The 13,931-nt window shown below is 35.0% G+C and overlaps 1 protein-coding gene across 3 annotated transcripts in view; it reads left to right on the top strand.

Annotated features, from left to right (window-relative positions):
- The window catches only part of LOC114304381 (disease resistance protein At4g27190-like), an 89,547-nt gene that overhangs the window by 22,163 nt on the left and 53,453 nt on the right, over positions 1-13,931 (top strand). For all 3 annotated transcript variants that reach the window (XM_082879376.1, XM_082879375.1, XM_082879374.1), the window contains exon 2: positions 8,509-8,617. The gene's annotated coding sequence lies outside the window, so the exon portion shown is untranslated. The remainder of the gene's footprint in view (positions 1-8,508; positions 8,618-13,931) is intronic.

Genomic DNA, 13,931 nt, shown 5'->3' with positions numbered 1-13,931 from the left:
CCACATTCTTCCTTTTATCAGAGTTTCATTACAAAAAATATTACATGTTAACGACAAAAGCAAGTGCCCTAAAGGCTTACAGCTTTCCAAGTTAACACTTGGTTACAACAAAAGAGTACTAACTCAATTACACATTAAGCCCTTGGCTTGAATTTACATGTAATACATCAAAATAAGACAACAAAAGTGTGTCCGCCTCTAGCCTCCCAAGCTACGTCCTTGGAGGTGGCATGCTACCTGTACCTGAAAATGATATTCCCATATAGGGTGAGCCATAGCCCAGTAGAAACATACTAAACCAAATATGAACAATGACTAAAAGATTAGCAGTTGATAGATGGTCAACACTGATACTTTCCTTTATCACACTTTACATTTTCATGACATACTAGTCCATATTACAATTCATTTTCCAATTCCTTTCAAATTCTCAAATTACAACCATGGCTCAGGACCTGGCCAAACAACTCATATGAGACAATAACTCATATCAAACACTTCCCATTTCATATTAGATAAGCATACTAGCTATATCACATAACAACAGATAAGCATACAAGCTATATCATCACTTCCACAGATATGCATATGAGCACTATCACACTTCCAATGACAAGCATATGAGCTCTGTCAACACATTAATAGATAAGCATATGAGCTCTATCTATGGAGTCCATCCCCTATCTCCTCCCAACACATCCGGTTTAGAGGTCCATCCCCTATCTTCCCCTAAACCGTGGAGTACATCCCTTATCTCCTCCAACACAACACAATGCATATAAACAACAATTATACACATCATCACACAATACATAAATTTAATGTATTCTTTCAATCGTCAATCTCAATGACACATTCCATTGATTAGTTTCAGTTTGCCTAATCATCATGCATTGTCTACAACAATCACGACTATCCTCCACCGATAGCCCAAAGCAGTTATCTCTATACAAAAAATAAATGCAACAATGGATATATAATCAACATTTCAACTAGGTGAGCGATAAATAATCCAACTACACCCTTTAACCCCATACATTCCCAATCTCAACAATTCCACTTCATTTCCTCATTTCTCTCAATTAATTATTCCAATTAATCAAACAATGTAATTAGGTCATTTTCCATAATTAACATTTCAACCCTTAGGTCCCATTTTCATCAATGATTCAACATTTATTCCACTTCTCTATGCCAAACGTGCATTTAGGTTTATTATAGATAAAACCCCAACTTTTGTAAAATAACACAAAAGCCCCAAACTTTCACAAAATTACCAAACCAACCCCAACATCTCAAAATACTAAAATTTAAAGACAAAATCCATAGAGAGGAGTAGGATATCCCTACCTCAAATCCGGAGCCCCAAAGGAGAAGATGACAAAACCCAACGTGCTCCAAATCCTGAAATTTTCAGATTAGAAGGTAGCCCTCGACGATCAACAACTTTTTTGTAAAGGCCAAAGATGAGCAAATCACTTCTACTAGATCAAAACCTAGAGAGAAGGTAGAGTTCTAGAGTGAGAGGCTCAACAATGGTGTTTTTGGAAAAGTAGGAGAGAGAAGAGAAAGTGAAAAAGTGATTTGAAAAGTCAAAACTCGGAACTTAAACCCAGTCGCCCCGCTCGAGCGTCAAACACCCCGCTCGAGCGTAACTCACAAACTCCCGCTCGAGCGTCAACAATCCCGCTCGAGCGGCGGATACACACTCCCAGAACTTTTACAGAACCAGGTCTCCGCTCGAGCTTCCAACTCCCCGCTCGAGCGTCACTCGCACAATCCCGCTCGAGCGGCCAATCCCACCCTCGAGCGTCCAACACTGCACAGGAAAATACTGGATGGGTGAAACTCCCGCTCGAGCGCCAAAACCCCCGCTCGAGCGGTCAGGTCAAAATCTGGGCAACTAGTTTTGGTTTCTAAACTCAACCAACCTGTAACAAACCTGCCCACCACATCCTATAACTCAAATACGAAGTAAAAAGGATGTAAACAAGATAATAATCAACTACCAACATCCACAGACACATGTCCGGATCACTGTACAACAAGGGTAAACCCGGGATCGCTATAGACACTCAGGCCAACTTATCAAATTCATCTACACCCCCTATTCGGACTTACCAACGTATTTACCCCATACACATTTCCATATTTCTCATACAAATCATTTTCTGTCATGAATGCAAATCTCTTTGATTTAGAACCACCATGCACAATAATAAATGGAATGACATGCAAATGCAAAAATTTCCATGGTTCATAACATCCTTTCCCAAGTTAACCATATACCATCAACTTCCTCATTTCACAAGTCATAACAACATGGTCTCATCAAGGACTACACATGAAGTTTTCAAAACCATTTCTCTAACTCAATATATTTAAAAGATTACCATTCTTGCAAAACACATTATGGAATTTACACCCATTCATCTTTTATTCAAAGAAAGAAAGGAGTTTTATGAACATTTCTATGTTCCCCAAAAATCTCTAAATTTCTAGGATTTTCACCAAAAACCAAACATTTCCCATCCCCATAAAGAAACCCCATTGAATCATCCTCTTGAGTTGAATAACTAAACAAGCCCACTAGGAATTTAATAAATTGATTTGAGATTAAACCCATTTTGGAAACTCTACATTTTAGATCACAAAAACCAAAATCAACATAATCAATACAATTCCACATAATCATCACAATTCAACCTAAGCAACATGATTCAACTCAACATCATTAAATATAATTCAACATAATTCAAGAGGAATTCTTAACTCCCATTTCAACATTCCATAACCGAGTTTATGTCATCTATATCATTAATAAATCATTTCACCCAATTTCCTTTCTCATTATAACATGATTTACAATGCTCATAACAAAGTTCATTCGCAAATTTTAAACATAATTTTCAAACATAACCAAATTCTAATTAAACTTGTACATATACAATTCAACCTACCAATTTCATGATTCTACTTTCAATTTGGGCCAAATCATTGATTATCATCATGAATCAACCTAGGGTTTGAAGAAAAAATCTAGAAATTTCAAGAAAAATTCAAACTTCTTAACCTATTACTTTTTATTCCAACTTTCCCATTAATTATACACCTAGGGTTCATAATCCACCATTTTAACCCATCAATTGAACTCCTAACATCTCAAACCCTAAACCCCCAATTCTCATAATATACTCTATGTGCTAAAAAATGTAGGTTTTGTATGCATATAATCAAAATATCATAAATCTATCTATTTATGGAAGTATTGAGGAAGAACTAGGACCCCTACCTCAAGAATCAAGCAAAGGAGCGAAGCTTTGATGAGAATCCGTCACAAATCCAAGCTTCAATCAGTTGAAAATGTTGATCTTCTCTTGTTCTCCATCATTGATGCAAGATCCATGGTGGATTTGTTGATAAAAGTGGAGGAAATCAAGGTTTTTAGGGCTAGGTTTTCGGACCTAGAATGAGAGGAAAGAAGAGGGGAAAATAAAATGTAAGAAATGATCTAAAAATCCCGTTTTTAAGCTGCTGAATTCGCACAGTCCGCACGTGCGCCGCTTTTCCCGCTCGTGTGGAGCTACTTCTAGCACAGATATGAAAACTTCAAACAGGTATAACTCTCTCATCGGGACACCGTTCTAGGTCGTTCTTGTATCCAAATTGAAGCCCCGGAAACAAGATTTCCAATGGTTCCAGCCTCACATTCAAATTCAAAGTATGGAAGGAGAAAAGGGTAAAAGAGTGACAGCTGGTCAAAAACTCAAACTCAAATTTGGGGCTTTTTATCTAATCTTATCTATATATCTTGTTAAGGCTTCAATCAAGGTTCCAAACATCACCCAAGGGTCCTTAATTATAATATTTGAAGTTCACTTGCCAACCCATCAATATCAAGAGTCCGACAACCATACAAGTTTTAAGGTGACGGGTACCACTATACATCAATCCAATGTGAATTTAAAATCCGAGTCATCATAAGACTCTTAAGTAACCTCAAGCCCAATCAATAATCTCAACACTAATAAAATAAGTGTTTGGATAGAGAGAAAGTGATAGAAAGAAATAGAAAAAAAAAATGCTAGATGGAAGTAGAAATTACCTTAAAGTCTAGTAGATATAGGGCCTAAGCTGGTCATAAACTCTCTTCCAAGCTCCCCCAAGCCAATAGTGATGTCATGCTTGAAGCCTCCAAGCCAAAGAGATGAAGAAGATCCCAAGTATGTGTATAGAATTATGTGTGAGAGAGAGAGAGAGACAGAGAGAGAGGGTGAGAATGAATTACTCTTGAGTAAAAAATGTTAGCCCTTTCTCTCTCCACAAGGGTATTTTTAAATAGGCAAAAAAAGCCTTGAAATATGCCAAAGTGTCCAAAAATATGTATGGCATATTCTAAGATACTAGGGGACCTCCTTTCAAAAACTATCTATTAGCTGCTCGAAATGTACGACTGGACATAAAATTGTTCGTCTGGACATAAAAGTGTTCGGGGAACCATTTTTTGAAATTGTCTGGCCAAGCAAAGCAGTTCAGCTGCACGAAAAAGGTTCGATCGGACATAAAATTGTCCCTAGACCCATTTCTTGAAGGTTCTCCCACCTTCCCACTCATTCCAACTTTCTAAACTTGTTTATTTTGAAATAGATTAATATTTTGGAAAGCACGAAGTACAAAATGGATGGAATGTTTGAAAAGGTATCTTAACTTCTAGAAAATTATTTTTGAAAATGGTTTTGAAGATCTAGAAAACTCTTTTGGCTAAAAACAGGTGTGGGGTGGATGGTTTTCTTCATCCGATGTTTAAACTTAAGCTTGAGATAGCGCATTCTTGCTTTCATCATCAGGAGCTTTTGAAGAGTGTCAGAGTCTTAAGGTCAAGAAAAAATATGGTGTTTACATTTATTCTTGAATATTTTGGGTAATGTTGAGTCTCTTAACCTGCCTCAATTTTCTTGCACTTCCACTGCTTTCCCCTCTATACTTGTGTCTCATGGCATGAGGAAAAAGCTACCTCAAAATCACCAACTAGCTCTTCATTTCTTTCTATTCATATCTGGTTTGGTTTCCATACTTTTGAGAGTGAAAACCACCTATGATTGCGGAAAAAATTGTTTATCCATGGTCTGAGGGGGAGCATTCGTCTTTACTCAACAAATACCCCTTGATCACTAGTGGTTTGACTTTTTCCAATGTAGATTATTTTATAGGAGGTCTAACCATTCGATTACTACCAAGATTGACTCTAGTGTTTGTGGACGTCCAAGGATTGGACACACACACTTTTTTTGTGAGATATCATGTTAACTATTAAGCATCGCTTTCATGTGTGGTCTATGACTATCTGTATGTACCAACCTTGTTTGCATTTGCTTCCATGTTCATTATGTATTCCTTGTAAGTTGAATGTCTCATGTTTTTGCAGATAGTATCATCATTGTGTCACAATATTCAAAAAACTGCTCATCTGTCTCTATTTCAGAAGATACTCTGGCTTTGAGATTTTTAGTTAATCGCTCAAGCGGTGATTTGTGCGCTTGAGCAATGTTTGGATGCTCCCAATATTTGCTCTCAAGACTTTGAGACCTTGTAGCCTGGAATTCTGCACTCGAGTTGTCTTATTGTTTGCTCGAGCTAAGGTATGTTCACTCGAGCGGTGTTTGTTATGCTCGAACGATGATTCACATCTTTCAGTATGTTCTCTGCAACCTCTGAGATCCTGAAAGTTTGTTTTTAGCACTCGAGTGGTGAATTGTTTACTCAAGCAATCCCCGCATGCCTTCATTGTTCACTTGAGTGAAAAAATGTGCACTCAAGTGGTCTGTTCGGGGTATAAATCTCTGTAGCCATCTTTTCAAATAATTTTTTTACCTAATCTCCTCAATATCTCTTTCATTTGGTGCGATTATTCTTCTCCATTGCCGATTCTTCAAGATTTTCACCAATCTAGCTTGATTTCTCCTTCTTATTAACTTGTAAACTGTTTCTTCTTGCCTTATTTCAGTTTTTTTCCTTAGATCTAGGGTTTTATCTTTCTTACTTTTTCTGTAATTTATTAGTTTATCTTGTTGATTTTTTTTGCTTATTTTAGTATCTTGTTTGTTGTTTTTGTTATTGGGGTGTGTTTGGTTGATCTAGATTGGGTCCTTCTTGTCATTTTGTCTATGGGTTGTCTTGATTGGGTTGGTATTTGTTGTTGGGGTGTATTGTGGTCCCTTAGTGAGTCATCATGTCTCAACACAAACGTAAGTTCATTGCATGCCCTCAAACATTCTACAAAGACATAAATCCATTGCATGCCCTCAAACATTCTACAAAGACAAATTTTCATTTGAAGAGCAATCCAAACTCTTTTATAACTGGTACCATAACCATTCTATTCATCTTGAACGGAATGTGCAACCCAAGGTGTTTGAGTCTTTCCCTATTCGTTCTTGGTTTACACCCTTAGGCGGGGGCAAAGTCTTGTTCTTTTCTGGCCTTCAAAATCTTGATTGGGTTCAAGAGTTCTATTGCAACATGCATGCTCTTGACGATGATTCTCCCTCTTTCAAAACTTATGTTTGGGGCAATAAGATCTCCATCTCCCCTGATTTTTTTGCTGATCAACTAGGGATCACTCGTGACATTCTCTCTAAGTATCCCTTTCACAGTGTTTTTTTCAAGGACTATGATTCTGTTGCAACCTACTTGTGTGGTTTACCTAGATCTTCATTTCCCGGGGCACATATAAAGCATATTGACCTTCTTCCCAATTTTTGCCTTCTCAACCTCATTATCTATGCCAACATTGACCACACCTCAAATATCACCAACATCAACCAAGAACAAAGGCTTGTTCTTTCCTGCATTGCTCGTGGGATACAATTGACCTTCCACTCATGATTTATCAATGTTGTCGAGGCTGTCTCATCAATAAGATACTTTCTACCATAGGAGTCGATTCTTCATAGGAAGATGATCAAGCTTATCCCACCAGACCCTTGACCAAGCGTACCACTTCTTAAAACTAAGCTCACAATAGGGTGAGACTTTGGGTGTCGGTCCTTCTAATATAGGCGAAGAGCAAGCTGATAAGGAAGCATAGTTCGAGGTAGCCATAGTTGGTGATAGGAACTAGTTTGTCGCCATTCTCGCTCACTTCGAGTGCAGATGCACTAGTTTCAAAAGGAGATGACATAACATCTAGATCTATTGATGCCTGTGTGGAGTATTTTGACAGCCAACTCTCCTCTTTAGCATGAATCCATACTCGATCTTTCAGTCTTCAAAATTAGAGCCATTGAATTGCTTGTTCAAGTCTTCAAGGATCGCTCGAGCGACTGAAGATGCGCTCGAGCAAATATTTTAGCCTTGTAGTATCTCAGCTTGTAGACTGAGATTTGACAAGCCTTGCTTCACCGCTCGAGCAACTATTTGTGCCCTCGAGAGATCTTGTAAAGTTTGTAGTTTCTTAGACTGAGATACTGAGATACTACGAGGCTTGATTTACTGCTCAAGCAATGGTTTGTGCACTCGAGCAAAGTGATAGGTTCATTGGTCATCATTGCTGTTTAAAGCTAGTTAGAACCACCTCACTAGACACACTACTCAAGGGGTCTTTCCTGCGTGCTAATAGTCTATGCGACTTTGTTAAGCTATAAATAACCTCTTTAAACCGCCAATTCTGGATCTATCACGTCTAGCTCTCTGTGTGTGTGTGTGTGTGTGTGTGTGTGTGTGTGTGTGTGTGTGTGTGTCTAGAAGACATCAAAAATAGGGGATGACTTCTATGAGTGTTTTGATGAGTTTCTCTTGATGTATTATTGAGATCTTTGCATAACTCATGGTTTCACTTGTTCACATCAAGAGGCTTTCGACGGATCAACTTTTCTAGTGTTCTACCGGTGGATTTTGGATTGAGTTGGAGCTTGTGGATTCAAGTTCGTCGATGGGCGAATACTAGATAAAGTGTGGGCATTGAAGATTGAGTAGAGTCTCTGGTTAAGCTTGTGTTGATTCGTAAGTGGATAGGCTTCGTGTGATCTCTTGTAATCTTCATTTCTCTTCTTAGTGGATTTGTTCATCCTTCTTGGGTTGTGGTGTGTGTGGTTTTTATTTTTTATTTTTTAATCACAATTGAAGTTGTCCAGCTGTAGTTTTTTCTATGTTAAATCATTGGTGTTTGATTGTCAATTGTGTAGGATCAATCTAAATCACATCCCTTAGCTATATTTTACATTTTTCATTTTTATTTTTTGTTGTTATGGTTTGGTAAGACATTAAGCTATGCAAAGATGAAGAAATTTGATTTTGGATATTCTTGTGAATCTTGTTGGTAAAAAAATCTCACATGGTGCTAAAATCTTGGGATCTCAGTTATATATATATATATTTTTGTAGACATATTTCTTTAAATTATGTGCTCTTTTAAGTTTATGTGAATATTTTCGTATATCTTCTTGGTATCAATACCGGATTAAGGTAAAGTGTTTTCTCCTTGATGATTTTTCTTTTGTGTTTCTACAGAATTTTCTTTTTGCACACCCTTCATTCAAAGTTGATCTCTCTCACCATAACTCGGGATTGAGCAAGGTTGATGTTGTTGGATTTGTACGATTGAGAGGTTAAAATCTAGGTAAGTTCATTTTCCATTTTTTTTTTTTTTTTTTGGTCCAATGCTAATTCTAGCTGTTGTAGACTTTATCCATAAGTGAGTCAAATATGTGTAGATATTGCAGTGGTAAATTATATTAACCTTTCTTGAAATTTTGACAAAATATATTAAGTCATATAATTTTGATATAATTATACTGACTTTTCTTTTAAGTAGGCTAAATTGACCAAAACTAATGTCAATAACACAAAATCACCCAGATAAATATATATATATATATATATATATATATAAATTTCAGTGTAAAGAGGTTACAACATTATTTTTTCATGTATATGAGTAACGAATTATTAATGAAAAATAGTCTAAATGTTTGGTTAATTAAAATTTTCAGGAAATTCATTGTAATTATATCAAAATTGTGTGATTACTATATTTTCTCCAAATCTCAGGAGAGCTCCGTAGAAATGAATATATATATATATATATATATGTGTATCTCTAACATTTTTTTTATTATGTAATAGCTATTAATTGTATATGGAAATGCCATTTGTTTTTTTCTCTATAGGTAGATTTTATATATATAAATTATATGAACCAACAACATACCATAAAATGTCAGTTGAATAAATTATCATAAGATCCTAATTATATTACCCAAAAATTGTAAATACTTAAAATGAATATTAAAAATGATTGATACAAATTTATGGACGTTTGGGCCATAACTCCAATTTTTAGATTTTTAAGTCCATATATTCAGGCACTAATCTGTTAAACTCACGTGGACACGCCTTTACTCTTCGACGAAAACAGTCTTAGTTCCCTGAATCTTCTTCTCATGATCTTACTGATCATCTACTCATAACAACAAACCTCCAGAAACTTTCTGTGTGTATTTTGCATTAAAATTTCAAATTTTCATAACTTGAATGCTACTATCCAGCTTTCAATAAAAATTATATTTTTGGAGTTGCTGTTTGAAGTTTTAAATAAACTCAAAGTTGAATATGAAAAATAAAAAATAAATAAAAAATAAAAAATAAAAAAGAAAAGAAAAGAAAAGAAAGATAGGTCTATCTCAAATTTATTTGTGCTCTTTCAAATTGAAAATGAGGACATATAAATCTATCTAGAGTCAATTTGTGCACTTTAAACCTATAGAGGGTCTATTTGTGCACATTTAATAAGTCTATTTAAGCGTCTGTCTGTCTGTCTACTTTTAAACCTATCTGGGATCCGTCCTTTAAATTAAATAATAATGATTCATCCCCCTTTTCCTCCCACCCCCTTTGATCTCCTCTCTCTCATTGATCGCCTTTTTTTTCTTTTTTCCTTTTTTTTTCTGCTCCTCCAATCACCACCCGCCACGTGACAAAGGGGGGTGAGGGATGACCCAAAAAAGAATCCCAAGCATTATTCTAAATTAAAAACTTGGAACAAATAAATCTATGTGTGCATTTTTAAATTATCAAATTGGGACAAAAACGTCTACCTGTCACCTCTCTGTGAACTTTTAAATTAAAAATGGAGACAAACAGGTACATGAGATATATCTGTGCACTTAAAAGTGAAAAATGGAGACAAACAGGTTTATTTTGTGTGCATTATTTATTGAGCAAGGATTCTCTAGAGTTTTTTTATCCTGTTTTTTAGAGTGGTATATTGTGTGGTTGAAATTTAATGACAAGTCATATCAATTTTTCAGCATTAAATCTCAACCACACAATATACCACTTCAGAAAACTTTAGAAAAAAAACACTGTAGAGGATCCTTCGTGTTATTTATTGCGTGCACTTTTAAATATTTTCTAAATTAAAAAATTATGATTGATATTTAAATGGTCTAGAAACTTTAACAGACAATAAATTTGTGCTCAATAGTTTATTTTTAATATTTTTTTATCCCATGTATTTTTTTGAAATCTATCCATTTGAAACTCATAAAGGTGGTTTCGAATGCTTCTTTATCTTATATTTTTTTTAAAAATATTTTGATTCTCAATTAATACTTTTTCACATAAACCATCAAACATAAGACCAAAAATTCATGTCATTCAGTCTATGGTGAGAAAAATTGCAATCACCTTTCTTATTTTCATTTTTTAAAAAATACTTTTCAGAAAATTTACTTTCTTATTTTTCATATTTTTTTGTTTTTACTAAATTTTTTAAATATTTTAAGCAATTTTTTTACTTCTTAGACACACCTAACATAAATACACCTAAAAAGTAAAAAAATTGTAAAAAAAATCTTTTAAAAATTCACTAAATACCAAAAATACAAAAAAGAATACAAGAATTCGGTACATTTTTTGTATTTTTATGTATTTATTAATTTTTTAAAATATTTTTTTACAAAATTTTTACTTTTTAGATGCATCTAAGTAAGGTGCATCTAAAAAGGTAAAAAAAAAATGTTTAAAATTTTCAAAATATTCACTAAAAACAAAAAAAATATGAAAACAAAAAAATCAATTTTCAAAAAACTTAATTCATAAAACTCAAACCAAACACACTGATTGTATTGCACTCTACCATAGTTACCATATGCATAGTGTGGACGCGGGATTTTTGGGGCTGCCATTTCCATAAGAAGGGAACGAATGGCTTCCTGTAGGGAACTAGAGGTCCGAGAGGATTTTGTTTGCTTTAGGGGTCGCCACCCGATTATAGGTTTTGGGAAACCATATATACGAGCCTCCAAAGATAGACATTATACCCAGAGATTATGAGCTCCCGGGGAGGGGGGTGGGGGGCCTGGAGGGTTGAGTGACTAAGTAGGAAAGTGTTAAGCACTCACTTAGCCTATCTATGTAGTCAGTCTCTACTTGAACATGATTTTGATATTGTTTTAAACAATACGGTGATACTAATAAAAAATCTCATCAAAAGAGATCTTATCCTTTGTTTTGCTTGCTTTTCCTATGTCCTTTGCCTTCAACCTGTACTTTGCTTACCTTGAATTTTACGCTTTCAGTCGTCAAGCTTATCTGCCCTTCTACCTGGATTAAGAAAAGAGAACTGCAAGTTTTTATTTTCTTATTTTAGGTATGGAGGAGGTGAACATAGCAGAGAGGAAGCCCTTTGTCCAAATGGATGAAGTCCATTATCTCTTATTGGTCTTGGTACTACACTATCGTAGAGGATCTCGATACTCCCATTGAGGCGCTACTTAGTCCTCTGGTTGTGTCACTGGTGACTAGCCATACAAATAAATCAGAATATTTTGGTGGTGTTTGTTTTCAGGGATTGAGGGGTGGGATTGGACTATTAGTCTATCCGGACTAATAGTTCGTTGTTTGGTTCAAATTTTTGGCATTGGACTATTAGTCCCTAATAGTTCCAAATCCATTGGACTATTGTGTCCCATAGGGGGTGGGACACAAATGGAGAGATAAGGGAGAATATGGGATTAGGTAGTGAAATGACCAGTTTGATTTTCTACTATTTAATTATATATTATATTTAGTAAAATTCAATAAAATTTAAATGTCTCAATTTAAAAATAAAATAATTTTATTTAATTTTTATTGATGTTTTATTTATTTAATTTTTTAAAATAATTTTTTATAGATATTTTATTGTTGTTTTATTTTAAAATTTTGTTTATATTTTATGTAATTTCATTATTTAAATTTTAATAGATGTTTTATTTAATTGTGTAAAAAATAAAATAAAATAAATGTTTATTTAATCTAGTTAACAACAATTAAAATATTAAAGATATGTTTAATATTGTTATTATTTAGTAAATAATTGAAAAGGGTAAAATAATCATTTGAATATTTATTATTTTCTATAATATCCCAAATAAACATAGGATTCATATCCTATTCAACCAAATAGTCTTTTCCTAACATCTAATCTATGACTAAACAAACATGGGATACAAATCCAATCCAACCACATAGTCCGGGAACAATGTTTCTTAGGATTAATAGTCTGGTGAATTCCAATTCCCTCTTATCTAATCCATCCAAACAAACACACCTTTTAAGAATTACAGCACAGTCTTCCAGTGTTGCGACCTGGTGCTCTTTTATGAAAAGCCGAAAGCTCTTGACCTAGGGAGGTGTTCGGTCTAGTGTGTTCACCTCAATTTGCACCTTATTTGAGACTAAAGCAGCTAGGGTGGAGACCTCATCTTAAGATAACGTCTAGGTATAGGATCTCCCTGAACGAGGGGTCCGAGCACAACCGACAGTATGTACCCTCGGTTTGGTCCCACGGGTGCAATGTGGAACGTAGTGAGAGTTCAACACTGGCAAATCCATAGAAAATCTGCTAATTACAAAAAATGCCAAAAATGGACTACGTTACTAGACTTAGAGTCACCACCTAATCTTTTGGAAAAAACTAGAAAACCCAAGACTCGTGCCAGGAGGCCATGGTTTGTCATAACCAGAGTGTCTTGGCTCGAGAACTTAGGTATGGGGGTAGAAGGTCATGAGTTGAATACTCCTGCTCACCCGATCAAAGATTGACTTCTATTAGTTCATGATATGAGAATTATTAACATGATATCATCATATAGCTAGATTATCATTGCTATCTTTACTATATGTGGTAGAAAAATATAGACCAAATTACCTACTTTGCGATACTCTAATCTCTCGCCATTTTGAAAAAAGTTTGAGAAGCAGAAATCTCATAAAAAGGGACAAGATATTCGTTATATGAAAAGATCGGAACCCTTCCAACTTAGGCAATGAGACCTCCATACAACAAGCAGTCATAGAGATATAGCAAATAAGCACATAGCTTCATGATAGCATGCTAGACATAATAAGAAGCAATCACAGATGAGATGCAAAGGTGAAAGAAGTTCACCAAGGTATCCTTCGCACCATGCCAAGAGCATAAAGGGTTAGAAAACAATGCATGATCATAGATATGCTAGACTAAATGATATGCAAATAAGTCATTAGAGATGCTCACCGAGTACTCCTGTCAAGCGTAATAGAAAATAATCTAAATAGAGAATGCATAATCCTAGATGCGATATCTAATGCAAAATCCATACAGAATGGGTGGCTTTGGACATTATCAAGATGACATAAGAAACGATGAAGTACACACCACATAATTAATTAGAAAATAATGGTCCATGCCCAGACGCATGCTCTTATGCTAATCATGTAATTATGATGATGTCCAAGTTAAATCTAACAAGGAGTAAAATGAGTAAGGAAAATAGAAAGTAAGGGCAGAGAGAAAAAAAAAAAAAAAAAACCAATCCCAACGCACACAACAGTATAATGATTTAGGGGGTTAAGAGAATAACAAGACAATATAAAGAAAACTCCAACGAGGATAGAGAGATTCTTAC

The sequence above is a fragment of the Camellia sinensis genome, chromosome 7 (genome assembly GCF_055761805.1).
Source record: "Camellia sinensis isolate YWXY chromosome 7, ASM5576180v1, whole genome shotgun sequence".
NCBI lineage: Eukaryota > Viridiplantae > Streptophyta > Magnoliopsida > Ericales > Theaceae > Camellia > Camellia sinensis.
The sequence above is the reverse complement of the archived record's forward strand: the minus strand, read 5'-3'. Positions and strand labels throughout refer to the sequence as shown.